The sequence below is a fragment of the Neofelis nebulosa genome, chromosome 3 (genome assembly GCF_028018385.1).
Source record: "Neofelis nebulosa isolate mNeoNeb1 chromosome 3, mNeoNeb1.pri, whole genome shotgun sequence".
NCBI classification, from domain to species: domain Eukaryota; kingdom Metazoa; phylum Chordata; class Mammalia; order Carnivora; family Felidae; genus Neofelis; species Neofelis nebulosa.
This window is the reverse complement of record NC_080784.1, coordinates 122,605,910-122,633,791: the sequence shown is the minus strand read 5'-3', so window position 1 is coordinate 122,633,791 and position 27,882 is coordinate 122,605,910. Positions and strand designations below refer to the sequence as shown.

General features: G+C 39.0%; 1 pseudogene; it reads right to left on the bottom strand.

The window, feature by feature from the left end:
* LOC131508039 (large ribosomal subunit protein uL1-like) lies at positions 1-23,532 on the bottom strand (annotated as a pseudogene).
* Positions 23,533-27,882: the final 4,350 nt, after the last annotated feature.

Genomic DNA, 27,882 nt, shown 5'->3' with positions numbered 1-27,882 from the left:
TTAGTACAAGCGCTGGGGCTTGCCCATGGTGCTCTTGATGTATAAAGCCCAGATGTTCTGTCAATTCTTGGGCGATGACACCAATACCAGGAAATTCACAGCTAAGTGGATATTGTACACAGGCTCATCATCTGTCACCTTCACATAGTCAACAGTGGCAGTGGCCAGACACAGCACCAAATTCATCTGGAATTTGATCGTGGACTTCACTTCATTCACTTTGGCCACTGTGTACTTACTGCGGGTCAGGAAGGAAGGGAAGTTGTATCAGCCTTATCGGGGCCTGGGCCCAAGATTCGTGGCATCTGCCTGATCAGAGATTCTGAAACCAAAAAGGCATCGTGCTTCCTAATTTTTTATTCTTGTTGAGTTTCTTCAGTGCCTCAATGTCCATGTGGGGAATATCCTCAGCCTTGGCCTCATCACAGTGATGCTGGTCCCCCAAAATACATATGGAGAACTTGGGGTGGGGAGTGGCCTTAAACCTGACAGTACCCAAGAAGCATTGGTCTTTATGAGTGTCATAGTTCTTCAAGTTGATCTGTAGCTCCAGTCTCCAAAAACTTCCCATGCTTGACTGGTTGCCCTGCAGGACTTCTCGAACTGCCTCACACAGGGTGTCATGGGAGACTGCTGCTCAAGGTGCCTCATGCCACAATAACCAGAAAAGACACAATGGGGGTTTCATTCTGAGGCCTCTTCTGTTGGCTTGTTCAAACCACCTTCTAGCTGCATGCTCCCATGGCCTTTCCTTGGTATGTACACAGAGAGGGGAAAAGAGGGAGAAAGCACAGGTGTCTCTTCTTATAATGGCACTAATCCCATTGGATCAGGGCCTACACCTATAACCCCACTTAACCCTATTTAGCTTCCTAAAAGCACCATCTCCAAATACAGCCACACTAGGCACTTTAACATATGAATTTGTGGGGGGACGCCAGGGGGCAAAAACATTCAGTTCATAATAGATCCCTAAATAGAACTGGTGTTCCCACGAACTTATAAGTAATATTTGAGAATGCCTCCAGGAAATTTAGAACTATGATTTGTTTATTAGCATAATAATATATACTGTTTGCTTTAATAATACAATGTTAAAGTTCTCGACAGAATATCAGGAAGGAGAAGGCAGACCATTCAGGTGGGGCCACCTGACAATGATCTCCCCAAGAAAAGGAATTAGCATGAAAGGGACTGGATTCCACTTCCTGCAGAACAAACGTCAGAAGAGGGATCAAGTGCTGAAAACATGAAGTTTGCAGGAAAATGGAGAGGTGCAGCCAGTGAGCTGAGAGAAGCCTGTGCAATGCATGATGTTGTATTCCATAGCTCTTTTCTCATAGGGTCGCAAGTCTGTTTGGATTCTTATGAAACACAGTGAAAGGGCCAAACCAGCAACTGTTTCCACCCAGGAAAGTACCACCCTTGCAAGAGGTAAGAAGCAATGTGTAGCTGTGTTTTAGGTTGTTGTGATGACTGAAGAGCACCATTTACAGGCTTAATGTCCACAAAGCAAAGGATGGTTCCATAGATTGAAGAACAGTGTTAGCCAAATATCAATCAGTTTTGTCTAAATTTACCTAAGTCTCTGAGGGATACCTGAGACCCTGGGTCACGGTTATTTGTGTATTCATTCACTCACACATACATTTATTAAATTCCTACTAAATGGAGAAAAGCTGGGATAAACCTACATGAGTTGTACATGGAACCTGCTTCCAGGGAATTTATAATCTAAACGCACAACTAAATACGATGTTTTCTGATACATTCTGTAGTAGTTGTATAAAGAGATCAATAAGACAGTGATTAATTCAAACGAGGTGAGAATAGAGAGGAGAGCATCAGGGAAAATATGTTCAAACTGAGATAGAAAGGATGATTCGAATACCAGCCAGTTGCCATTGTAGCAGTGAGGAAGAAGGCCATTCAGTTGGAAGGAACGACAAGTGCAAAGGCCTGGAGACATGAAAGTATCTGATGTGAGTCACTTAGCATGGGATACAAACTATAATCTTGGTAGGTGAGACTGGAAAGGCAGGTTGTGACCGGATTGTGAAAATCCTTACAAGTCGTTCTAAGAAGCTTGGATCTCAATCCGTAGAAAATGGAGACCCATGAAATAATTTGATCTAGAGAAATGACATAATTATTTATGAACTTAAAACACAGCTCACAGAAGAGGAGAGAATAGAAGGAGGAAAACGACTTGAGAGCTTTGTACTAGTGCGGAGGAGAAAAAATAAGGAGGGTGGGAAAGGAAAGAGTAGAGTCAAGGAGATAGAGATAGGTATTTCAGAGCTGGAGTCAACACCCTCCCTATACTGTAGAGAAGTTAATTAAAAACGGTCAGGGTGGTTCTTCCAGGTTTCTGTGACCCCAGCTGAAAGTGAAATGTACTGATACGACTATTTCCAATATTGGCATTTTATGGACTTGTAGAAGCCTAAATGGGGAAAGAAAAACAGAAGGCATTTTATCGTGACAAAAACTACATGGTCTCGTGTTAATTGTGGATAAAGCTGTATTTACTTAAGCAGCTAGGAGTTTATCCTTCTGCAGTTCCCCGAAGGACTGGTTGGTAAAATCAGCTGCTGTCTTTCTAAAATGCCAGTGGGCTCTAGAGGTCAATTCTCTCTCAAGGTAAGGAATTTCCAACACACAGTGATACCTCTGAAATTTGTTTCCCTACCAATTTGGTCTTCCACTGATTTGCTATTATGTTTTCCTATAATCAGGACATAGGCCATCTGTTCGATAATGCTTTAGCCTGAACAACATGGATGGGACGGATGGCAAGGGAAAAAGCCAGCAACATGATATTGCTACTGTTTTAATCTTTACAAAGCTTTCGATATGAGGGTCTCAATGTCCCCAGTAATCTTAACTCACAGAATGGACTGACAGTCTTTTCCCAACCAACCGAGCCACCCAGGTGCCCTGCTTTTCCTCCTTTCAATGCACCACTGTTCACTTGCAGATTTGGGAAAGGCCATTGGACAGGGTTCTAGCTTTGGCTCTGTGTCCACTAACTTCCAAGAATGGTGACCAGATTCTCAAAATCTACTCTGCTTACTGGAGATGCTGTCCTTTGTGGCCTACTAATTCGGCATGTCACATGGAGGCAAAGAATTTCCAAACTTGTTGGATGTTGGCTTCTGGCAACCGACGCTGCTGGCAATCGGAAGGCTTAGCCTCTGTGTTTCTGTTTTGATTCCCTGTTGTTCCTGAAGTTTCAGGAAGGAAGTCAGCGGGAGTCAAACATATTTGGTTTTTATTACACCATCTCCATATAATCTTACTCTATAATTGTTTAAAAATAATGCTCACGTCATTAAAGAAGAAAATAAACACCAGTCAATTGAGGCTGTATAGTTAAATTTAGAGTCTGAACTGATAACACAGAAGAGGTTCAAACTCAATATTTTCCCATCAGGCAAAAGGCAAGGTAATTATATTAATGTTATATTGTGTAATTCTAGAATTTTGTACCTAGGATTTTGCTCCCCTTGGTCCAGGAATATTTCTTACCTATCTAAGTATCTCATGCATGCCATTAAATACCTAGCGTCCCTAAATACTTACCTAGTCCAGGGTTACAAAACAGTAAGCCATCTTTACAATAACTAACATCTATTGAGAACTTAACTAGTGCTAGACATGGTGTTAAGTACTTTAAATGTATTAACTCATGTAATCTGTAGTTATGTATGTATGTATGTAATTACTCACGCAAGAGTGCTACTATCGTTACTCTTCCTATTGTTCCGATAAGCTACAAATGCAAAGAAAGAAAATTTTCCAAGCTAACAAAGCTACCGGTAGGAGAACTGGGATTTGAACTCAAGGTCTTGCACAGTCTGTACTTTTAACCATCAAGGAATAATTTTTGTTGTTGTTGTTTAAAATACGTACACACACAGAAGAAAGTCATGAAGAGTCATATTAGCATTTTTCAAGGAGGGGATTTTTCATGGTTTTTATTGTATTTAAATTTTTTTTATTTTGAAATAATTCTAAATGTACAGAAATGTTCTAAAAAGACTGCATAGGCTTTTCAGATACTCTTCATCGTGCTTCCCCTAATATTACTATCTTACATAATCAGAGTACGATTTTAGAAACCAGGAAATTAATATTGGTACATATTATTAGCTAAAGTACAGTCCTTATTCAAATTTCACCAGTTTTTCCACTGATGTCCTTTTTCCATTCCAGGACCCAAACCAGGCTGCCACATTGCATTTAATTATCGTGTTTCCTTAGTTTCCTCCAATCTGTGACAGCTCTCCAGTTTTATTTCCCCAAGCTCCCCAGTCTTAGCTTTCATAACTTCAATACGTTTGAAGACTACTGGTCAATGGTTGGCAGAATGTTTATCAATTTGGGTTTAGCTGATGTTTTCTCATGATTAAATTAAGGTTATGCATTTTTGGCAAGAACATCACAGAAGTGGTATCTTCTGTAGCATATTATAGTATGCCTGATGTAGATATATCTTAATTCTGATGATATTAACATTAATAATTTTAGGTTGATGTTTGCTAAGTTTCTCCATATTTTCTTTTTGTGCTTAAGAAATATATTGTGTAAGACTTTTTGAGATTATGCACACGCCCTGTTTCTCCTACAACTTTTACCTACTAATTTAGCAACCATCGATAGAATTTGTCTGCAATTATTACTGTGGGGTTTGCCTAATAAAGTTTGTATTTCCTTCATTTCTTCTACACTGATTAATTGGAATTCTGTAAGGAAGAGTTACATCTCTTTTCCCATATTTATCTATCTGTCTGATTATTTATTTATATCAATATGAGCGCATGGATATTTATTTTATTTTATTCTATTGGTTATAATTCAATACTGTCATCTATTTTGTGCTAAATTCGGCCACCAGGAGCGCCTATAGTGTGGCTCCTATGTCCTTTCAATGTAATCCATTCTTTTTCTTTCTTTTTTTTTTTAACGTTTATTTATTTTTGAGACAGAGAGAAACAGAGTGTGAACAGGGGAGGGTCAGAGAGAGAGAGGGAGACACAGAATCTGAAACAGGCTCCAGGCTCTGAGCTGTCAGCACAGAGCCCAAGGCGGGGATTGAACTCACATGGACGCCCAACCGACTGAGCCACCCAGGCGCCCCTAATCCATTCTTTTTCAATCACTTCCTTATTTTCTGGTACAAAAAGTTATTCTAGGATCTTCTTGTATTTACCCTAACAGTATGGGAATCAACTATTTCTCCAGAGACCTGGTTTCTTTTATTGGAGAATGGTATTTAGAAACCAAAATCTAGGCACTAAGTATGCTCGTTGCTTCTGGGCTCACCTTTCTTCCAGGCCCACTCAGTGGACAGATTAGAAAAGCTGTGTATGTACAGTCACCCATATACACACACATCTATATTTATCTCTGTATCTATCTATAAAAATATATTAAAAGCCATGGGATCATATTGATGCCTCCAATTTCAATTCAACATCACAGGGTTCATTTTGGCTTTTTCCTATTCCTTATTTCTAATATTTTTCTCCACCACAGGAAATGTGATTTTAATTATCTACAATATGTTTTACTTATTTGTGCAATCCTACTATACCCAAAAAGCAGTTTCAGAATTGCTAACCCATATTGCTAGGAGAAAAAAAATTACTAATGAGAAGACAGCAGGTGTATACAGTTTTTTGTTGTTGTTGTTGTTTTTTGTTTTAGAAAGACTATTTTCTAAAATTTCTTAGGTGAGTTCTTTTCTTCCCCACCCCATTATTTTTTTTTTAATTTTTAATTTTTTTAATGTTTATTTATTTTTCAGAGAGACAGAGATAGAATGTGAGTGGATTGGGGTAGAGAGAGAGGGAGACACAGAATCTGAAGCAGGCTCCAGGCTCCAAGCTGTCAGCACAGAGCCTGACGCAGGGCTCAAACTTATGAGCTGTGAGATCATGACCTGAGCAGAAGTCGGACACTCAGCCGACTGAGCCACCCAGGCGCCCCTTCACCCCATTATTTTTTAATTAATTATGTTTCCTCGCATTTAACAATAAACACATATTATTTTGTGTATTTTTTAAGATGACATTCTTTGGGGTATGAATATTGGCTAGCAGATAGCAACTGTGTGAGCAAAATTAATTATGAAGGTGAAAATAAATACAGGTTTCCTAAGTGATGTCACTGTCTTTACCATTTTGGTAACACGTGCCAATTTTTGTTGGGTTCGGCCACCACTTCCTGGGGTTTGTGGACCCTTGTCTCAAGATGCTCTGAAGCCCCAGCCACAGCCCCTCTTGCTGTTTCTCAGCTCCCCTGTCGCTTGTGTTATCCCTCTTTATCGGCACTTAAAATAGTCCCATCATTCCATGTCTGGGAAAATGTTCAGGACATTTAAGAATCATTAAAGAAGAAATCAAGAGAGTACAATCATTGATATACATATTTTTTAAAGAAATCAAGCCAACAACATCTTTTGTGTCTTCCATAAAAGTATACTCTGGGAAGATCTGGGGTCTATCGTGAATCATTAGGTTTTACATTATAAATTTACACTCTTGGAAACATACGGATACATATTTGATTACTCATAATGCAGATGTGACATTGTCCTAGCAAAATTAGGAAATTTCCAATAAACGGACCATTACCTTTGCATGGAGATGAATCACACTCAGGCACCCATTATGGCAATCAAACGGAACAGTTCTAGACTTGCAACTCAAAACCCTCACTCCCCAGGCAAAGCAATAATCTATTAAAATGTGAAAATAACAAGTCTTTTTCCAAAGTTACTGGTAATTAATAATGGCAATTAAATTTCACAAGGCCAGTGATTTTCAAATCAGGAAGTCATTAATATAGAGAGATATTATTTGTTTTAATCACTACTCACTTAGCTCCAAACCAAAAAGTCTGTCTTTCTTGCAACGAGCTCACTGTTTATCCTGACGCCTGGCTGCACCGAGGGCCAACACCTGCACATCCAGCATCCACCCGTGGATGTCCAGCATCTCTCCTCCTGGAACGTGAAGTTTGGTCTTCAGAAATTCCCTGGATCTAAAAGTGGGGATCTAAATTTCTAAAAAGAAATTCCCTGCCTGCACTTTGATTCATCCCAAGTTCATGTTCGTTTCATTTGCATTTCAATTCCATCCAGTGCATTCCTGGAAATCAGGTGAAAAGCAAATCACATTTTACTTTAGATGTCTGAGGCTTCATTTCTGACATAGAATCCAAATAAATCATACATATGCCCAACAATATGTCACAGAAGCAAAAATGTAACAAGAGTAAACCTTTTACCAAAATACACTTGTCAAATAACATTCTGAGTCTTAAAAAATGATCTTGGGGCGCCTGGGTGGCTCAGTCGGTTAAGCGTCCGACTTCAGCTCAGGTCATGATCTCGCGGTATGTGAGTTCGAGCCCCACGTCGGGCTCTGTGCTGACTGCTCACAGCCTGGAGCCTGTTTCAGATTCTGTGTCTCCCTCTCTTTCTGACCCTCCCCCGTTCATGTTCTGTCTCTCTCTGTCTCAAAAATAAATAAATGTTAAAAAAAATTAAAAAAAAAAAATGACCTTAAGTGTATGTTATACCATGTTTACACATAGGGCCCAGTGTACTAAAAAATGCACATAGAAAATGAAAACTTCGGGGCGCCTGGGTGGCGCAGTCGGTTAAGCGTCCGACTTCAGCCAGGTCACGATCTCGCGGTCCGTGAGTTCGAGCCCCGCGTCAGGCTCTGGGCCGATGGCTCGGAGCCTGGAGCCTGTTTCCGATTCTGTGTCTCCCTCTCTCTTGCCCCTCCCCCGTTCATGCTCTGTCTCTCTCTGTCCCAAAAATAAATAAAAAACGTTGAAAAAAAAAAAAAAGAAAATGAAAACTTCAAGCATACTGTTAAAGAGGAATAAAACTAAAATCAGTATATTGGTTTTAACACTGGCCATGTTTATAATTAATACACTTCTGGTTGATCTAGAATTTAGAAGATCTGGAATTGGAAGAAAGTGGATGAGGGACATTTGGATCTCTCACTTTATTTTAATATATCTGCTCAAAGAGTTCGGGGTTTTTCTCTCCCCTTCCCTCTCCCCCTCCCTTTTGCACTTTTCCTCTGGCACCTTACCCTCTCTATTAATGTGCCCAGAGCAAACAGAGGCAATCAGCCTCTTACACTGACTTCTTTCCTTGAGGAGAAGTGAGGATGAAATTTAGTGATACCCAATGCTAAATATTCAGGAGAAAATCTTTTCTTTTAAAACATTTATATGACATTTCAAAAATGTTTTTTTCCCCAGCTTTATTGAGCTACACCTGACATATAAAATTGTAAGGTTTTAAAAGTGTACATTGTGGTGATTTGCTATAAAGATACATTGCGACATTATTCATTCCATCTAGTTAATTAACACATTTATCAACTCACATACTCATTTTTTTGTTTTTGTTTTTGGTGAGTACACTTACCACACTTAAGTTTTAATCTCTCAACAAATTTCAATTATACGATACAGTGCTATCACCTATAGTCACCATGTTATACATTAGATCCTCAGTTCTTATTTATTTATAGCTCAAAGTTTGTATTCCTTCACCAACCTCTTACTTTATCCCCCATCCCCAAGCCCCTGACAATCACTTTTCTACTCTCTGTTTCTATGACTTTGAGTATTTTTGAGATTCCTCATATAAGTGATACCATGAAGTCTTTCTCTGTCTGGCTTATTTCACATAGCATATGCCTTCAAGGTCCATCCATGTTGTTGCCAATGGCAGGATTTCCTTCCTTCTCCTGGCTGAATAATATTTCGTTATATATATATATGTATATTGCACACACACACACACACACACACACACATTACATCTTCTTTATCCATTCATCCCCATAGACACTGTTCAGGGACACTCCAGGAGAAAATCTTTATAACTGATTTTGTGGGTTTTTAAACATTTTTTAAATGTTTATTTAGTTTTGAGAGACAGAGGCAGAGCACGAGCAAAGCAAGGGCAGAGAGAGAAGGGGACACAGAATCTGAAACAGGCTCCAGGCTCTGAGCTGTCAGCACAGAGCCAGATGCGGGGCTTGAACTTACCAACCGTGTGATCATGACCTGAGCTGAAGTCAAACACTTAACCGACTGAGCCACCCAGGCACTCCCTGATTTTGTGTTTTGAATTTCCTACTTCACCATCCAAGAAAAAAAGGAAATAAAATGAAAACTATTTGTCAATTGAACACACTGCTCATTATATATTTTTTTAATTTTATATATTTTTTCATACAAAACAACAATCTATATGAATCAAGTTGCTGTTCAAATATTTCATATTTCTTACACAATTATAAAAACATAATATTTCAACATAGAATATTTGAAAATTGCCAGATTCTTATTGAAATCTTGACCCAGTATTTTCATATTGATTCATTATTTTTTTAAGTTTATTTATTTTGCAAGAGAGAGAGAAAAACAGAGAGAGGGAGAGAAAGAGAGAGTAGGCAAGGGAGGGGCAGAGAGAAAGGGAGAGAGAGAGAGAATCCCAAGTAGGATTCATGCTGTCAGCACAGAGCCTGACACAGGGCTCAACCTCACAAACCATCAGATCATGGCCTGAGCAGAAACCAAGAGTCAGATGCTTAACCGACTGAGCCATCCAGACGTCCCAACTCATTATTTTATATTGAGGAAACTAAAGCCTTAGAAGATTGAAGAACTACTTCAAAGTCATATATTTCTGGAAAGTAATAAATAATATTAAAATACTAAATACAAGGATTATAAAGAATATGAAGATATTGCATATTAAGGAAATAAATTTCATATTAATTATTTTTTCTTAAACAATATTTTAATTGAGATATAATTCACATACCATATACTTTATAAATTTAAAGTGCACAGTTCAGGGGAGTCTGGGTGGCTCAGTCGGTTAAGTGTCTGACTTCGGCTCAGGCCATGATCTTGTGGTTGGTGCGTTGGAGCCTCGTGTTGGGCTCTGCGCTGATAGTTCAGAGCCTGGAACCTGCTTCAGATTCTGTGTCTCCCTCTCTCTCTCTGCCCCTCCCCTTCTCAAACTTTAACTCTCCTCTCTCCTTAAAAAATAATAAATAAAAAAAAATTTTAAATAAATCATATAGTGTACAATTCAGTGGGTTTTCATATATTTACAGGGTTATACAACCATCACCACTATTTGATTCCAGAATACTTCCATCACCCCCAACCAAAAAAAAAAAAATTGCTGTATCCATTAGCAATCACTCCCATTCTTCTCTGGCAGCGATTAATCTATTTTCTGTCTCCATGAATTTGCTTATTCTGGACATTTGACAAAAAAGGAATCATAATATGGCCTTTTGTATATGGTTTCTTTCACTTAGCATGATTTCAGGGTTCATCCATGCTGTAGCATATACCAGCACATTTTTTTTTCATTTTTATGGCTGAATAATATTCTATTGCATGATTCTACCACTTTTTAAAATTCATTCGTCAATTGATGGACTGGTCATTCGGTTATACTTTTTGGTTCTTATGAATATTGCTGCTATGAACTTCACAAATAAGTTTTTGTATGGTTATGTGCTCAGTTGTCTGGGGTATATACCTGGGAATTAAATTGCTGGGTCACGTGGAAATTCTATTATTAGCGTTTTGAGGATTGGCCAAACTTTTTTTCCCAAAGTGGCTGTAGCATTTTACATTCCCATCGGTAATGTATGAGAGGCTCCCTACTTCCTTTCAATCTTTGCCAACACTTGCTATTATTAGGCTTTTTAATCTAGTCATTCTAAAATGCGTGAAACAGTATCTCATTGTGGTTTTGATTTGTAGTTCTCTAATAACTAATGACGTTGATCATCCTTTCGTGTGCTTCTTGACCATCTGTATATCTTCTTTGGAAAATGTCTATTCAAACTCTTTGGCCATTTTTACAAATTAGCTTGTTTGTATTTTAGTCATTGAGCTGAGGTCTTTTTTATATGTTCTGAATACTAGTCCCTTATAGATATATATGTTCATAAATATTTTGTTCCCATTCTGTGGGTTGTCTTCTACATTTGTATAGAGTCCTTTGACATACAAAAGTTTTACCGTTTGCTAAAGTCCCATTTATCTATTTTTATTCTGATTGTTTGTGCTTTTTGTGTCAAATCTGAGAAATCATTGCATGGCTCAAAGTCACAAAGATTTATAGCTATGTTTTATTCTAAGAACTTTATTGTTTTTAGCTCATTTACATTCAGGTCTTTGATCCATTTTCAGTTAATTTTTGAATATGTTGTGAAGTAGGAGTCTGACTTCATTCTTTTGCATGTTGTGGATACCCAGTTGTCCACATTTATTGAAAAGACTATTCTTTCCTTATTGGATTCTCTTGGTTCTTATTAATTATATGACACTGCTGTGTTGGGCCTCGTCACCATCACATACTGCTAAAGCAATTTCCTTGTCTGTGCCAGTGTTTCCTTTTCTTCTCTGGCCTCAGCATTTGGCTTCAACCACAGACAGAAGTCATTCTGACAATTGCTAAGGATGTTTTCATAGCCACTTTAAAGCATTCCATTATTCTTTCAATCATTGTTCTATCGCTCTTCCCTGCTTGGTCTTTTTGATCAAAAGTTGTCAGGAGGCTTCAATAAACTACAGAACTGCCTGAACGGAGATGAGATCACCTTCCTTTTGACTTTGTCAGTTTGGCACAAAGACAAATGTTCTAAATGAAATTAGTTGAAAAAAAAGTTAATAACTTACCAAGGGTATATACACATGGTCATCACAATAATGTACCAAAATGTTGAGCGACTTTTCAGAAAAAAAATTATTGTGTTTAATTTGTGGTTCTGTTCTCAGAGTAAATGCTTGGGCTCTAAAGACCATGGGTTCACTGTTTGAAGGAAGTGTATTTAGAGCAGGTGAGGACATCTGGATTTCATTAGTGTGTGACACCAGCCCAAACTGAGGAGTGTTTAGAACAATGATAGTCCTGTCAGATTTAAAATAGGACACCTTAAGTAAGTCACTACAAATACATTATTTAGCAAATTACTTGTTACCTAGCGAGCATTTAATAATAATAATAGTTTGCTTGTGGGAATCCCAGCTCACTAGTTGCCACTGAACTGCCCAGTTAATAACTGTGTACATGTCTCTTACAGCTTGAAATTATCGACAGCTGATTAAACTAGCACTTTCTAAACAAACTCAGGAATTCTTTTTCATTTACTCTAGAAGTTTCATTAATTGATAAAAAAAAAAAAACGAGGTTAGCGATGAGATACTAATACATGCCCACAAGAATAGCTAACATTTTAAAAAACTTACAATACCAAACACTGATAAGAATGTAAAGCAACTAGAACTCTGAAACATTGCCGGAGGAAGTAGAAATTAGTATAATAATTGGGAATCCTGCCGTTACAAATTGGAGCTAATCATATGCTTATTCCATGATTCAAGAATAATTAGTTCATGTGACCACCATAAAACATGTAGAAAAATATTAATAGCAGCTTTAGTCATAACAGTCCAAACTGGAAACAACCTATACCCAATAACAAGAAAATGGATAAATGAATTGTGTGTGCTCATAAAATAGAATACTACACAGCAGTAAAGACTAGATTACAACCACAGACACGCAGCACATACTCTCTCAGACACAACACGGGGCACCTTTGTGGCTCAGTCAGTTACGTGTCTGACTTCGGCTCACATCATGATCTCATAGTCCATGAGTTCAAGTCCTGCATCAGGCTCTGGGCTGACAGCTCTCTCTCTCTGCCCCTTCCCCGTTCATTCTCTGTGTCTCTCAAAAATAAACAAACATTAAAAAAATATATAAAAAAAAAGAAACCAGACACAACAAAATATACTGCATATTGCTATTTGTATTAAGTTCAAGAGCATGCAAATATAATCCAAGATGTTAGAACGCAGAAATCAGAGTAGTGATTACTTTGGAGGAGGTATTGACTGAAAGGTGAGGAAAATTCTGTGGTATGGGAATATTCTGTGTCTTGAGCTGGGTATTACAGAGATGTACACAGAGGAAAAATAGACCAACCCACGCATTTACAATCAGTGCACTCACTTTATGTACTTTACTCACATATGATGAACTTCAATACAGATTTTTTTTAAACAAGGTGGGAGAAGTGCCCCAGGCAAACAGAGAAATTTTCAAACCTTTTAAAACATGAAACACAAGTCTGCATCTCATCTACATGTAACACGGAAACAGAATGAAGAATCTAAAGCAAAGGAGCCAGAGAACGGTTACCTGTTCCCTGAAAAAAGAGGTGATGAAGACACCAGACATCATCCCAACTCCCCTACTGCCCCTCTGAGTCCACGAATCCTATGATTTCAACTCCGAGAAATAAAATGATAAATAAAAATTATCTGGTACAGAAGCAACCGAGTTCTTATTAAAATCATGGGATGTTACAGAAAAAAAAATCCTAAAATTCTAAAGGTCATTTCTTTTGCTCTCCCACAAACTCCCTTCTCATCCAAAGAATCCATCAATATTCAAGTTCAGCCACACTAAGCTAAGTCATATGTTAATTCAATTCCACTTGAATGGCTTTGACATAATCCCTAAGCAGGGACCTTGTCAAAATCTTTGCTCAGTACAATTCCTGGGACACTGCTGACATTCAGTTGAGTGTATAGTATAATTAATACCATAATAACAATAACACGCAAGGAAAATACATACCTCCTGCAGTTTGCAGAAATACCAGGCTGCAGCTAACACAGAATTTTAATTCAGAATCAACAAGGAAAAGAAAGATCGAAAGGCAGCCAGAGCAATTGGATTCAATAAATTCACAAAGTCAGCCTAAACTGCAGGAGAAACCGTACTTATTAGGCAAGCTATCCTATGGGGGACAACTAAATTAAGCAAGATAATTTCGTGTTCCTAATGCATTTGCTTGACTACAATGAAGGTTGAAGTCTTAGTAGCTACATGAAGCCAAACCTTCGTCTGAAGGTGAAAGGGATTGGATGTGTGTGTGTGTGTGTGTGTGTGTGTGTGTGTGTGTGTATACATCTATGTATGTATGTCTGTTCTGTCTGTGTATACTTGAAAATGTTCAGCAGTATTGATGGGTAGCATGAGACAGGAAGAAAGGGTAAAACGCTTCCGTGACTAAAAAAAGACTAATTAAAGAAATGAGTTACACCTTTAGCCCCTTAGTCCCACTACAGGGGGAACTGCTGGTATAATGAGGATTAATAAACATTCCCTAAAGGTGCAAAGTTGTGGATTTTTTCCTCTTGAGAGCAGCCAACCCTCCCTATTCTCCAACCCTCAAGTCTTCAGCACACATCTGACTTTGCCAGCAGAAAGAAAACTGCTCTGGCCTGCATTTCAAAGGAACACCTGTCAAAAAGCCCCAGGGCAGGGAAGATTTTCCCCAAATCCAGGTTTCCTCCAAAAGGCTCCTTTTACAATCCCTAACGGGTGATGTTCCAACTGTGTCCCTGGACAGCCACAGCAGCATCACCCTGAGAACTCAGAGATGCAAAACTCCCTCTTCCAGAACCCCGATTTACTGAATCAGAAACCCTGGGGCTGGGGCCAGGGAATCTGTGTTTTTGTTTTATTTAAAAAAAAATTTTAACATTTATTCATTTTTGAGACAGAGAGAGACAGAGCATGAACAGGGGAAGGTCAGAGAGAGAGGGAGACACAGAATCTGAAACAGGCTCCAGGAGAGAGAGGGAGACACAGAATCTGAAACAGGCTCCAGGCTCTGAGCTGTCAGCACAGAGCCCGACGCGGGGCTCAAACTCACAGACCGTGAGATCATGACCTGAGCCGAAGTTGGACGCCCAACCGACTGAGCCACCCGGGCACCCCATGGGAATGTGTGTTTTAAGGCCTCTAGATGAGCTTGAGGCATGCTCCCATTGAACTTGTTCACTTCAGTTCCACATCCTCTTCCACCTCTTCCAGTAATAACTTCCCAAGCAGTTATTACTGGCCTGGTCTCTTCTTCAGCAGCTGCAAGTCTCTTCTTGCTCTATTTATTTTTTAAAATTATTCTTCATGGTGGAGTCATCTTTCCCGCTTGCCACTTGACACATTACTCAAATAGCATGTAGTCTCCCACTAGTGCTCATTAGAATGAACGCATGGAAAGAGTTTTTCCCGTCCCCAAATCTCGCCAATATCTATTATATTACATTAGGGCCACCACAAAGCCCATGGATCTTCTGCAACCAAGCCGTCAGTATCATCTTTCAGAACATCCCACCACGGCGATATCTCACCCTCCAATGTACAATTCTCCTACCTAGTATGTGAGTTTGCATTTAAGACTCTGTAGAAGAGGGGCGCCTGGGTGGCTCAGCTGGTTGAGTGTTTGACTTTGGCTCCTGTCATGATCTCAGAGTTCGTGAGTTTGAGCCCCACATCTGGCTTGCTGCTGTCAGCACAGAGACCACTTTGGATCTTCTGTCCCACCTTCTGCCCCTTCCCTGCTTATGTTCTCTCTCTCTCTCAAAACTAAATAAATCTAAAAAAAAAAAAAAAAAAAAAAAAAAGGTTGTGGCTATATTCTTGCTTTATTTCTAGACAATAAAATGTGAAGGAAGTAACCAACGTGTGACATTTCTGGGTCAAGACTTTTATGAAACAGATGTGTGTCTTTTTCCCATCCACCTACTGGATGCAAACAGTGTAGGGCTAGAACCTGGAGCAGCAGAATCATCCAGAAGCTTTTAAAAATGCTAATCCTAGACCTCATCCCTAGAGTTTCTATTTCAGTAGGACTAGGATGGGGCCTGAGAATTTGCATTTCTAATCAGGTCCCAGATGTGGGATCGAACTCACGAACTCTGAGATCATTGGAGAGTCATTGGTCTGAACTATTTTTCTAAACAATGGCGGAGCCAAAAGAAGGAAGTTGCATCCCTGGGCGACTTTGTAGAGAACTGATAGCTGATCAAGAACATCAACCTCATTCCATACATGACCAAGAAATATACTTCCATTGGTTTTGAGTCAAAGTGCACACGTCCTCTTTTTACCACAGTTTATCCTACCCTTAAATAATAAAATTGCCTAAAATAGTAAATGTTGACATTTTTGAGATCTTATATAAAAATATATTTATTGGGGCACCTGGATGGCTCGGTCAGTCAAGTGTTGGACTCTTGATTTCAGCTCAGCTCATGATCTCACAGTTTGTGGGATGAAGCACTGTGCCGTGTTCCACACCACCAGTGTGGAGCCTGCTTAGGATTCTCTCTCTTCGTCTCCCTCTGCCCCTCCTTCACCTGTGCACTCTATCTCAAAATAAGTTTTGAAAAATTAATATATATATATATATTTATCTTCATTAATATAGAACAATAGACACTAAACAAACAAAACACAAAACAAAGCTCAAAATGAAATTTTATAAATCTTAAATTAGAAATAACTGATTTCTATTTTTTTCTTTTTTGTTATAGATTTTTTCAGTGTTTATCTCTTCCAGGGTTTCAACAAGATTCTTATGAACTAATCTTCCTTAGTGCAATCAAACATTTTGCTCTGTGTGGTTTTCCATCATTCAATGTCTTTTGGTGAGACCACTGGGACAAACTTGTGTCTAATTTATCTTTACTTTCCCGGTGCCTAACACAGTGCCCTGCACATGATCAAGATTCAAAAAATATGTTTGTGAGATGAACAAAATAATAATAATAAAGTATGGAAAATGGGCAAATGAATATTTTTAAAACTTGGTTTTGTTAACTACCAGATCTTAGCTTCCACTTAGTTTCACAGTTGCATTTGACAGGCACTGTTGAGATGTTAGATAAACAATAGTGGACAGAGCCAAAGCCCTTACTTTCAGAGTTTACATTCCTATGAAAAAAGACATAAACAAACAAATATCTTTAAGAATGCATCACAATCAAATAGAAACAAAACCAAAATGAGACAAGTAACAGTGAATCATAGATTCATTAGGAACATTAAAATCAGCACTATTCTCTAAGATGCTTGACATAGAGAAAAGTAGTGGCAAATTTTATTTGGCATAAAAATGGACAAATTTCCATTGTCCTGGTAACACTTTGTATCAATAGCTTCACATCACCCATGGTTAGTTTGACAAAGCACGTAAGATGCAGTAGACCCACTGACTTGGCTTTGTCAGCCTTCAATACAAGTGCTCACCTCCTTGAACTCCCAGAGATGAAATAAGAGGGTTGTAAGTCCAGTTAACATTGTCAGAGCTTTTGTTAAATCTCAGAAGGCTACACTGTGAAAATATTGCCCCTACTCTGCAATCTGCTATACTTCCCTTTCCCTCCTCATCAGTTTCTTCTATAAATACCCAAACTGAAATGACCCTTGCTGTAGAATGTCATATGGGCTACAAGCCCCAGCTTTGGGTCAAATAGACCTACATCAAGGCACTTAACTAATTGCATGGCATTGGGTAAGTCTAAACTCTCCAACATTTCTTCACTCATTGAATGAAATCATGGAGGTGACTATTTCATAGGATTTGGGGGAAGAGTATGTGAGACATTTGCATGTTAACACTTACATTGTAAATAATCATTCAAGGTGTGAAATTCCAACAAAGATGAAGAGTACGTTCAGTAGGGATTAGAAAATAAGGCAGTCACACTGAAAGAGTATCAGAATTTGAAAACATAGTGGTAAAACCATTCCGAAGGCTATTGTGATGAGTTACTAAAAATAAGTTTGTTGGAACACAGGAAGGTAGAAGTCAAGGAACTGTGAGTCAGGGTGTTAGGTATTGAACACAACAGGGATGATGATAGAGAGTGGGATCAAGTGCTAAAGTTATTAAAAATGTGGAAATGTGAAGTCAGTAGATGAATGTCAAAGAAGTGTTCTTCAGTTAGATTCCTTCATTATATGCTTTTATAACACCTAGTTTTTTTCCTTTGCGCCACTCACCTAAGCTACAATTCATTCGTTCATTTATCTATTAATGTCCATCTGTAGGATAATAAGCTTCTTGAATGTTAAGAGTATAGTTTGTTCCCAAGTGATTATATTTGCTTGTAAAATACAAAGCTCAGCAGAAAGCTTAATTAATGTTGGATGGGTGGGTGGGTGGATGGATGGATGGATGGACTACTTGGCAGATAAATAAGAGACAGTACTAAAAATAAATGGCATCAAGATCAAAAGGAGAGAGCTTTCAGAATAAGGTCAACAGGATGATTATCTGCAAAACAAAATATACCTAAGAATCTAGGATTTCTTAGTGATGGTTTCCTTATTTCCTACCTCCCTATTTAATCTCCTCCTTTTTTCCAGATTAATAAACCACATATTTAGAAACTTATTTGATAATTAATAATTAGAATAAGTGCCAATCAAGCATACTACTAGAATCTCTCAGCACCATTTATCACTTTGGCAATACACATAACAATTTAAAATGTGCATGACTTTGAGGCAACAATTCCATTTCTAGAAATTTATCCTACAGATATACTCATTCAAGTATGTATGCCATATGTACAAATATTTTCTTTGCAACATTATTTAAGATACTAAAAAAAACCTGGCACTAAATATTCCAAAATAGGAGATTTGTTAAACAAATAGTTTATACATTCATACAGTTGAATTTTATACACATCAAAAATATCATGACCTTGGGGCGCCTGGGTGGCTCAGTTGGTTGAGCGTCCGACTTCAGCTCAGGTCACGATCTCACGGTTCGTGAGTTCGAGCCCCGCGTCAGGCTCTGGGCTGATGGCTCAGAGCCTGGAGCCTGCTTCGGATTCTGTGTCTCCCTCTCTCTCTGCCCCTCCCCCATTCATGCTCTGTCTCTCTCTGTCTCAGAAATAAATAAACATTAAAAAAATTTAAAAAAAAATCATGACCTTATCTCCATGATACACTGTTAAATAAAAGATATGTATAAAACATGAAATAATCTGCATAGAGTGGTCCCATTTCTAAAATATATAAATGCGTGTTGAGGGGCACAAATATTTCTAGATAGCACTCAGCGGGGCTCCTCCTCTCTTTTTTTTTTTTTTTCTCTCTCCTCTCCCTACTCTTGTCATGTCTTATTAATGGGGAGTGGTCCTTGGTGAGACATAATGAAAAGATTCTTGTAGCATAACACAAAAACATTTGCCAGGAGAAATCATCACTTCTAGTCAGAAAAATATTGGTTTGACTCGTGGATATTTCACTCAGAAGACTATAAGGCACTCCAGGTTTCTTTAGCTCTTTAGAGCTCAGTACCAAGGGGCAGGCCCTATCCTCCTACTCCAGGTGATCTAGGTACTTGAGCATACGTGTTTTAAATGAGAGTAACAGGGATGACCCGGGGCTTGTGGAGGAGGAGAAGGAGTAAACCAGAGGGAGGAGAATAGGATCCCTATGATTACATCCCAACTGGATCTGTATGAACTGACAAGTGGCATGAACACAAAGTAAAGACTGCTTTGCTCCACTCTTGGTGTTGTAGACTCTGGGTCTGGAGTTCTCTCTTGTCCAGCAAGAAAGTAGGATGCAGGATTAAAAATGCGGGAGAGAGTAATGTCCGGGAGGAGACAAGAGCCCGGAGTAAGGGTCTTTGCTCCATTTTTATTAGGATCAGAAGGCTTACAAGTGTGATAGGTGTGCACAGGGAGACAATGAAACCATGAAATTCACTCATGGGTATGGGGAAAAGGGGGTTTTGGAAATATGTGGTGTTAGGTGTTTGGGTCAATACAAAACAAGATTCTGATGCTGTATGGAAGGTTGTTTACAGTAAACATGAGGCCCCCACATCTGTTTACCTAAATTGGACTAGGGGACAAGAAAGACAGAACATGTTACCTCAGGGTGAACCAGGCAACTTTCTTTTGCTAGTTAGCTCCGCTCTGGACAACTTTGCCCCTTGAGGTCAGTCTAGAGGCCTATTTACCTCTTTACCTAATTTGGTCCTTCCTTCCTGTGAAAGCAGCTTTCTGCTATTATACTGACTTGGGGGGCATTTCCACCCTGAATATCTAATCTTGTTTACCTCATCTTAGATGTTTTCACCCTGAGACTTCCTACTCCTATACCTTTGTCCTATACTGGGAGCCTTTGTGCCCTTTACCTAGTCTTACTTACCTAGTCTTATTTACCCAAACTTGGATGTATGCATCCTATGGCTTTCCTATTGTTTATGCCTTTGTTAACCCATCAGTGCAAGCTCAGGGAATTCCCAAGCTTATTCCCCACACCTTGGGACTCCAGAGGTAACTGTGTGGATACTGGTCTACACTTCAGATGCTCCTGGTGTAACAAAGTGGTAAAATATGTATGTTTACATATATAATTGCATATGTAAAAAAAAAAACATTTTAAGATACAAGCCAAGCTGTTAGCAGTGATTGTTCTTGCGAAATAGATGGTTTCCTTTTGGTGGGGGAGAGGGAGGGTCCAATGCGATGAAGATCATAAGGGAACTTCATAAACCTTGACATTGTCTGCATGGTTTATGGCAATTATGTCCCATAATTTAAAAAGGAAGAGGGATTTTTTTTTCTTAAAAGAGCTTAACCAAACTGCAGCTTGCTTATATATTAACAAGGCCCAAGCAGGAGAAAGAGGTCCTAATGTCAGTTTGACTTTCCTAAGGATGGCCCCTCTGTCATTAAAGTTGCCCTCAAATTTGGAATAAAATAGTTCTGAAATCTTACCAGAAAGGTAATTGTTCCACCGCCTTGGAAAAGACCATTTAGCTGTGCAAACAAATGAAATAGGCATATCATAAGTTTTCACGATCGCTTTCACAAAAAAAAAAAAGAGATCTCACACAGCACACTTCCCACATCCAACACTATCGATTAACTCTATTCATCCACACAGTACATGAATTTGTACTATCATGATCTAATTTAAATAATGTGAGTACTTTCAAAATAAATTCTGTGATTCTCTATGGTATTCAAAGGCTCCAGCTTATAGTCTTATAGAACAAATTACTCCTTTTACATAAGTGGACTCCCGAGGCTGTAGGCATTAAAGTCACAAAAGATCACCACTTAATAATTACAAAACTCTATATTCCTATTTCTACACTAGATTGCAAGTGCTCAGAAGGCCAGATGGAGTCTTTATTATTATTACTATTACCATTATTATTTAATTTTCTAAGTTTGTTCATTGATAAAGTGTAATGTTTCAATTCTTCTGTTCATCTAGCTCCTGTTTTTTGGGAAGCTTAATTTATTATGACACCTGCTATAATGTGGAAAAAGGAGAAGAGATGGGAAAAAACCTCAACCTATAGATTTGGTTCTTACAAATAGCTTTATAGGAAGGTTGGCTGGAGATTCTGTGTTTAATTCATGGCCCATGTGATTCCTTCCCCTAGACCATGGAGCCAAGACTTGGTTAATCAAGATTTGGCTCTTGTCAGGAATTTTCTAGGCCCCTTAAGGCTTCTTGCATGGTTTCACCTAGAATTGCCCCCTGCCATTGATCCAACAAAAAAGTAAGTGCCTAACAACAAAATCATGAAAAATGGGTATAATTTTCTGTTATAAATATTAAAATAGATCTCATCAAATATTAAGTTTTTAAAAATAATTTTTTAAGTTTGGAATTAATATATTTTTTTTGTTTATTTCAACGTATACTCGTGTTCCATTTTTTTTTTTTTCCTGTAAAACAGCTTCCCCATACTTCAGCCAGAGAGCATGACTCTAAAATGAAGAACTCGTGACTGGGTGTGGGAAGGAAAAGACTAAAATTAGAGAGATCAACAAGCTCTAATATTAGGGATTTGTTTGAAAATGCCACTTCTAATGAGAACTAACAAAGAAATTCTCTGAAAACGAATCGATTTATTTAGCATGTTGGAGTTCTGTCCCATCCTAACAGGAGAAATAGCCAGCCTTTCTGGATTATTTTTGAAGTTGAAGAGTCAGGTTCCGAAGAAAAAGGAAGTATTCGTCCACAATCACGTAGAGAAGAAAACTTAATATTTGACCCGAAGGCAAAAGAGACTGACCAGGACAGAGATAGGACAAAAATAGAGAAACCTAGAGAGATACACTTGCTCAATCGGTCGGGCTTCTAAGACGCTCCCCGGTTTCCAGCTAAATAGTTAATACACAAACAGAATTAGATGTTACACACCGCATTTAGATAGGGTACTGTGTCACCATGGTAACTGGTTTTGCTTAAACATAGCTCTGCATGTACGTAGTCCAAATTAGCTACAGAAGACACACACACACACACACACACACACACACAGTATTCCTGGAGCTTATATAACATTCGCCTATCAGTTATATTTTTCTGAAATGGGGTATTTGGGTTCATGTCTGTAAAAGGTCTTTCTTTAAAACTTTCCTTTCTAGATAGCGTGCCTCTGATCACTCAGTTGTTGCGATATCAGAAGCAATGTTTCAGATAAAACTTCAGGTGATAATCAACATGTGAAAAGAATAATCTGTGCTGGTTTTGCCAGTAAATTCTTAGTGTGTAGAATACAAATTGTAAAACCTACCACTTTAGCTTCTTACCTTTCAAATGCTATTTTATTTGGCTCATCCTTATGGAGTATTTCGGGTCATTTTTCTTGAAAGATTATCCCCAAATAGCATTCCCACCCCCACTGACTCCTCCTTATGATAAAATTGCTAAGAAAACAACTTAAAGCAAATTGAAAGAACTTTTTAAAAGAAAGGAAGTTGCCACAACATGGTATCCAAACCAAGAAATATCCCCAGCATTCTTCTAATAATTTTGCCTAGATTTATCTAAAGGAAAGGAAAAATAATTTATTGGTTCAACTCCTTTACATGGCACTGTTAAAAGCATGTGATTCTTTTTACTTGTCAAGACTCTATTTCTCTTCTTTTTCCCTCCTCTTATTTTCTGAGAAGAGAATTAAATATGATACACTTTGGGGGAAATTACATCATTGACTGTTTTACAATTTTCAAGACCACTTCGATTTTTGTACTAAAACGGCATAATGTCTGTAGTGTGAGTGCTTATTTGTCTGAAAAGAGGGAAAACTAATCATATATCCACCTACTGAACACCAGTGTACTTCTCTTTCTGCTTGTGGCTGTAGGATGTATTCACAGTTTGTCGAGTGTCCCTTTCATTCAAAGGAAAATAGCTACCATTTAATTGAGCCCCAAGTATGTACCAGGCACTTGGTGGGAAATCTAGCAATGCCATCCCATTGAATTCTCACCAAACCTTGCAATGTGGGTGTCATTATCTCTACTGCAGAAAAGGGAACTAATGCTCAGAGGGGGTCAGTTATTTTCCCTATTTTACACAGCTTATAATTTGGCAAAGCTGATATACAAATGCAGATTCCAGAACACATTTGCTCAGGAGATACTCAGCCCATTTATAACGATGCCACTACTAAGAAGCAGCAGATAAGGGCTCTTCTGTGTTGGATTAAGTTGGATTGGCTGCATTCTTTCGCTAGAACTCTCTTCCCTCTGTTGGAGCATCATCACTGCGATCCCCCGGAGGACCACTGGGAGGCAGTGGAAGTCTGAACCCAACATCCCGCCTCCAAGTCCTCACCCTTGGCTTGCTTTCAGCTGGAGTCTCTATCTCTCCAAGGAAGTGAATATATATCACTTTCTACCTTCCCAAGACCTTCGAGACTCAAATGCGCTGAAATACTTCTTGAAATTGTTTAAGGACGTGAAATATCCTGACCTTAGTATGCAATGAGAAGAAGTAAGAGAGCCATTCAGCAGAAGTTTCTGAGAGCAAATCAGAAATAGCAGTGCCTAAGGAAATGGAGGCGGTGGGGCAGGCCCATGCCATCAACTCGCAAGGTCCAGAGAGTTGGGAGTGGGGGAGAAGCTAACATCAGCCTTCCAGAATGGTAGAAGCAATCGCGAGAGTGGGCTGAGAGGGATGGAAGGCTAAAGGAGAGGACAAGAACACCTGCTCGTGCCAGTGATGTGGCAGACGTGTGGTAGGAAGGAAATCCACAAGTCCTTGAATGCCAGAGCTGGAGACGACCCTCAAGAAAATCTTGGCCAGTGGTTGTCACACTGTGTCCCAAAGGCACCTAAGTGGGTGTAGGGAAGACTCCCCGTGAGGATCCTGGGATCCTTTGGAGTTTCTGCATAAGGTTTTGTTTTACAAAAGAAACCCATAGCTTTAAATATTTTGCAAACTGCTTTATAAATGAGGAAACGGAGTGGTGATCTCTTATATATTTCTTTCTTCAGCAATGAGCAGATTGTTGGAGCATATTCCTTTCCATAGTACAGATAGTTATGTCTGTGATGTTATGCAGTACCACAGCCCAGTTCTGGAAACCTGAGAAAAGGTGTGGACATCAGGGGAAAAAACAATCAATGCAATAGCCCGAGGTCTACGCCTCAGCTCTCCCAAGATGTCTTGCTGTTACGTGCCTTGAGACAAATCAATGACAGACAACCTGCCTTTATTTTCTCTTTAAAATAAAAGCTGCAATATCAGACTCCTTCATTAGAAACATTCAAAGGGTGCAGTTGGCTGTGTGCGTGATCAAGAAAGGGGCACGGGCAAAGGGCTAAAGGAAACACAATTTCATGTTAAGACGAGTGATTCTTATACTATTAACTCAAAGCAGGAAGCGTTAATTCAGCCAGAGGATTGAAAAAATACTTGACTGAGGCATGAACCAACCTCACAGTTCTTTATATGGGCAGGAATTAAAACCAGAATAACCTCTCTCTTGCAAATCAATGTGCAAAGTTTTCCTAAGAAAAGTTTCCATAATTGAGGGCAACAGAATATTTTAGAGAAAAAAGCACCAGCTTTCAACCCAGACATTCCTGAGTATGAATCTAGCACTGTCAGTTCTGGTTGTACCCCTTTGACCAAGTTATGGTCAAGGCCCTTTGAGGGCCTCACGTTCCTGTTTGGAAATGCCTGCGGGACTATTTCGAGCATTAGAGAGAATATGGGGGGTGCATCTGGCATGTGTCTGACATTATTATATTGTGTGTTCTTGTTGTTTCTGTTGTCATTGGACTTAGAAACAAGAATTCAGCGTCATATAATATTCAACAACTTAAATTCACAGGTCACCATTAGAGGAACAGTTAACTATCTCCCTATACAGTAAAGTTAACATATATAAAGGTCTTTGGAAAACTTTCTTCAAATGCTAATCATATCACACCTGCCATTTCAATAATAATTCAAGTAAGATTCAAATATCCTAATTATGAAGGAAAAGGGAAAAAAAAACTAATTCATACAGTCAATATGGAGAATAAAGCATCAGAAAATTATAATAGTAATAATAATAATCTTACCTGGTAAAAATGTGATACAAAAAATGGAAATGTTAACCCCTTGCCTAAGAGAGTGAAGTGACTTGAATGATTTTTCCCATAGTAAGGATATTGTTTTTAACGTTTATTCATTTTTAAGAGAGAGCGAGTGCGCGCGCACACGAGGGCACACACGTGTGACTGGGGGAGGAGGACTGGGCAGAGAGAGATGGGGGTTGGGGAGAGGGAACAGAGGATCTGAAGCAGACTGCACTGACAGCAGTGAGCCCGATGTGGGGCTCAAACTCATGAACTGTGAGCTCATGACCTGAGCCAGAGTCAGATGCTTAACTGACTGCACCACCCAGATGCCCCATGGTAAGGATTTTATTCTGGTTCTACAGCCAGTTTCATCTAGCAGGGAGATTCTCTTTGGCGGTGGATGTCTTGAGTACCGTGGAGAGAAAGATTCTGAAGCTTCTCAGAAGGAAGAAAGTATCATGAGTGTAGAAATGGAGAGACGATCAGCATCATGGCACAAATGTCAGGTGTAGACTGTCTCTGCTCCAGGCTAGGTAGGTGTTAAGAAAAGTGAACCCATGAACCAAGCCCCGATTTTGTGCCTAATGTTTCACCCATCAGATCATCTTTCTTCACTGCAAAGAGTGTACTTGGTACAGAACTGACTGTAGAGCCCCAACAACTACCGCAATAGATTGGGGAAGTGTCAATCTATAGGAAGAAAAAGCAGGAGAGAAAGTTCACAGAGACGTTGGGGAAGGAACAAACCAGGTTAGTGAAGTTGGACAGGAGTCGCTTGCTATCCTTAGCACTCATTCAACAATGCAGCTTTCATGCAACAGGTTGGAGTCTTCTTAGGGCCATTGTAAACTCCTGGAATAACCTTAGTTATTGGGACGAGTAGTGTTGGGACAAAGTTCATTTGAAATTAAGGTATACAGAAGAATATGATCTGAGCCAATTTTCTCAAGAAACCCCAGAGGGCTAGGGTTCAGAGTAGCCAAGAGCTTCGCCAACCAGCACTAAGGTTTAGATGCTCCAGAGTTATTACTGGGTCAAGGAAGCCAATTACAACATGCGCTCTTACAGAAAAAGAACGAGGAAGAGAGAAGACTTGGAAGACCTTCTTAGAGTGACTGTGGTTGTAAGAGTGTGCAAATAGAGATTTTGTGCACGTTGAGGTTTTTCTAGAGCAACAGGCAAAATAATCCCCCCCCAAAATACCTCTTTTTTGTTTGTTTGTTTCTACAGAGATTGTTGGAGGACAGGTCCTCTGACCCCTGATGTTAGAAAAGTCCATCAGGCTGATAATGCATCTCTCGTGAATAGAAATTACAGTTCTCAAAATCTAAGCCGTGTGGCTCTCAGGGTGTGGACTGGCAGTGTGGACCATATAGATTGAGGGCTACTGCTGGTCACCCAGCTCAAAATGTGTCAGCCAGGCCCTTGGGTTCTTCGGGGATAGGTTGCTAACGGAATCCTCAGTGCTTCTTTTATAAAGCCTGGTTTCCTAGTTATGGCTTTTGGGGCTATAATTAGTTGCTAAAGATGACATTTTTTCTTTTGCAAGTAAGAGGCCTAGAATGAGTATATGAAACCACTCTATTTGAATAAGTGCATCAATTTAGTATCTTGAAGTAAACAAGGTTAATGAATTGATGCATTCTGTGTAGTCCCTGAACATAATTAAATTCAAACATTGCCCAGGAGGGAGTCGTGTTGCTGACCGCCTTTCACAAGGACAGCACCAGGGAAAATAGCAGCCTGCACACTAATTATTAAATCTTACCTCTTCATCAGGGAGAAACAATGGATTAACTATTTTAAAGCACATTGGACCTCAGGGTTGCTATGCCTTTCTGTTATACATATTCACCAAACACTCTGCTTTCACTATGCTCCCTACAGAGTTAAAGTTTGTCCTATGTCCTACATACCTATGTTTTCTCAGGCAACATCACTGCCTGGAATTTTTTTTTTTTTTTTAATTTATAAACAGAATGTTTTCTTATCTTGGCTCCTGAGTTGATCGTGGGATCTCCATTCTTTTTCCAGTCTCTCAATCTTGGGAGCCCCCAGTGAGTGTCTAATCAATAGCGTGTTTAGCTATCAGACAGATGCTACCATTTTTCTAGTCGTTCACTCTACTTTTAGATCCCTATTCACATATCTGCAATCACAGCCATTAAAATCTTAAAAGCCCCATAAAAACAATTTGCCATTGTTTCTTCAGGCTTGAGTACTGTGTCTGTTGCCAACCAAAGTCAGACCCACCAACCACACTGAGCGTGAAAGCTCTGTGTCCACTCATCCTCTAAGACTAGGGTAGTCAGATTTCACAAATAAAAATACAGAGAAGCAACAAATAAATGTTTCATGGAAATACGTCCTAAATATTATATACCAATATACTAAAAAAATTGTGTTTATCTGAAATTCAAATTTAATTCAGTGTTCTGTATTTTACCTGGCAACTCTATCTAAGACATATAGAAAATGTGTGTTTCCTTCCCACAGTAGTATCATAAAGTCATTTTTATTTTTTTAAGTGCTTATTTATTTATTTTGAGAGAGAGAGAGAGTGTTAACAGGGGAGGGGCAGAGAGAGAGGGA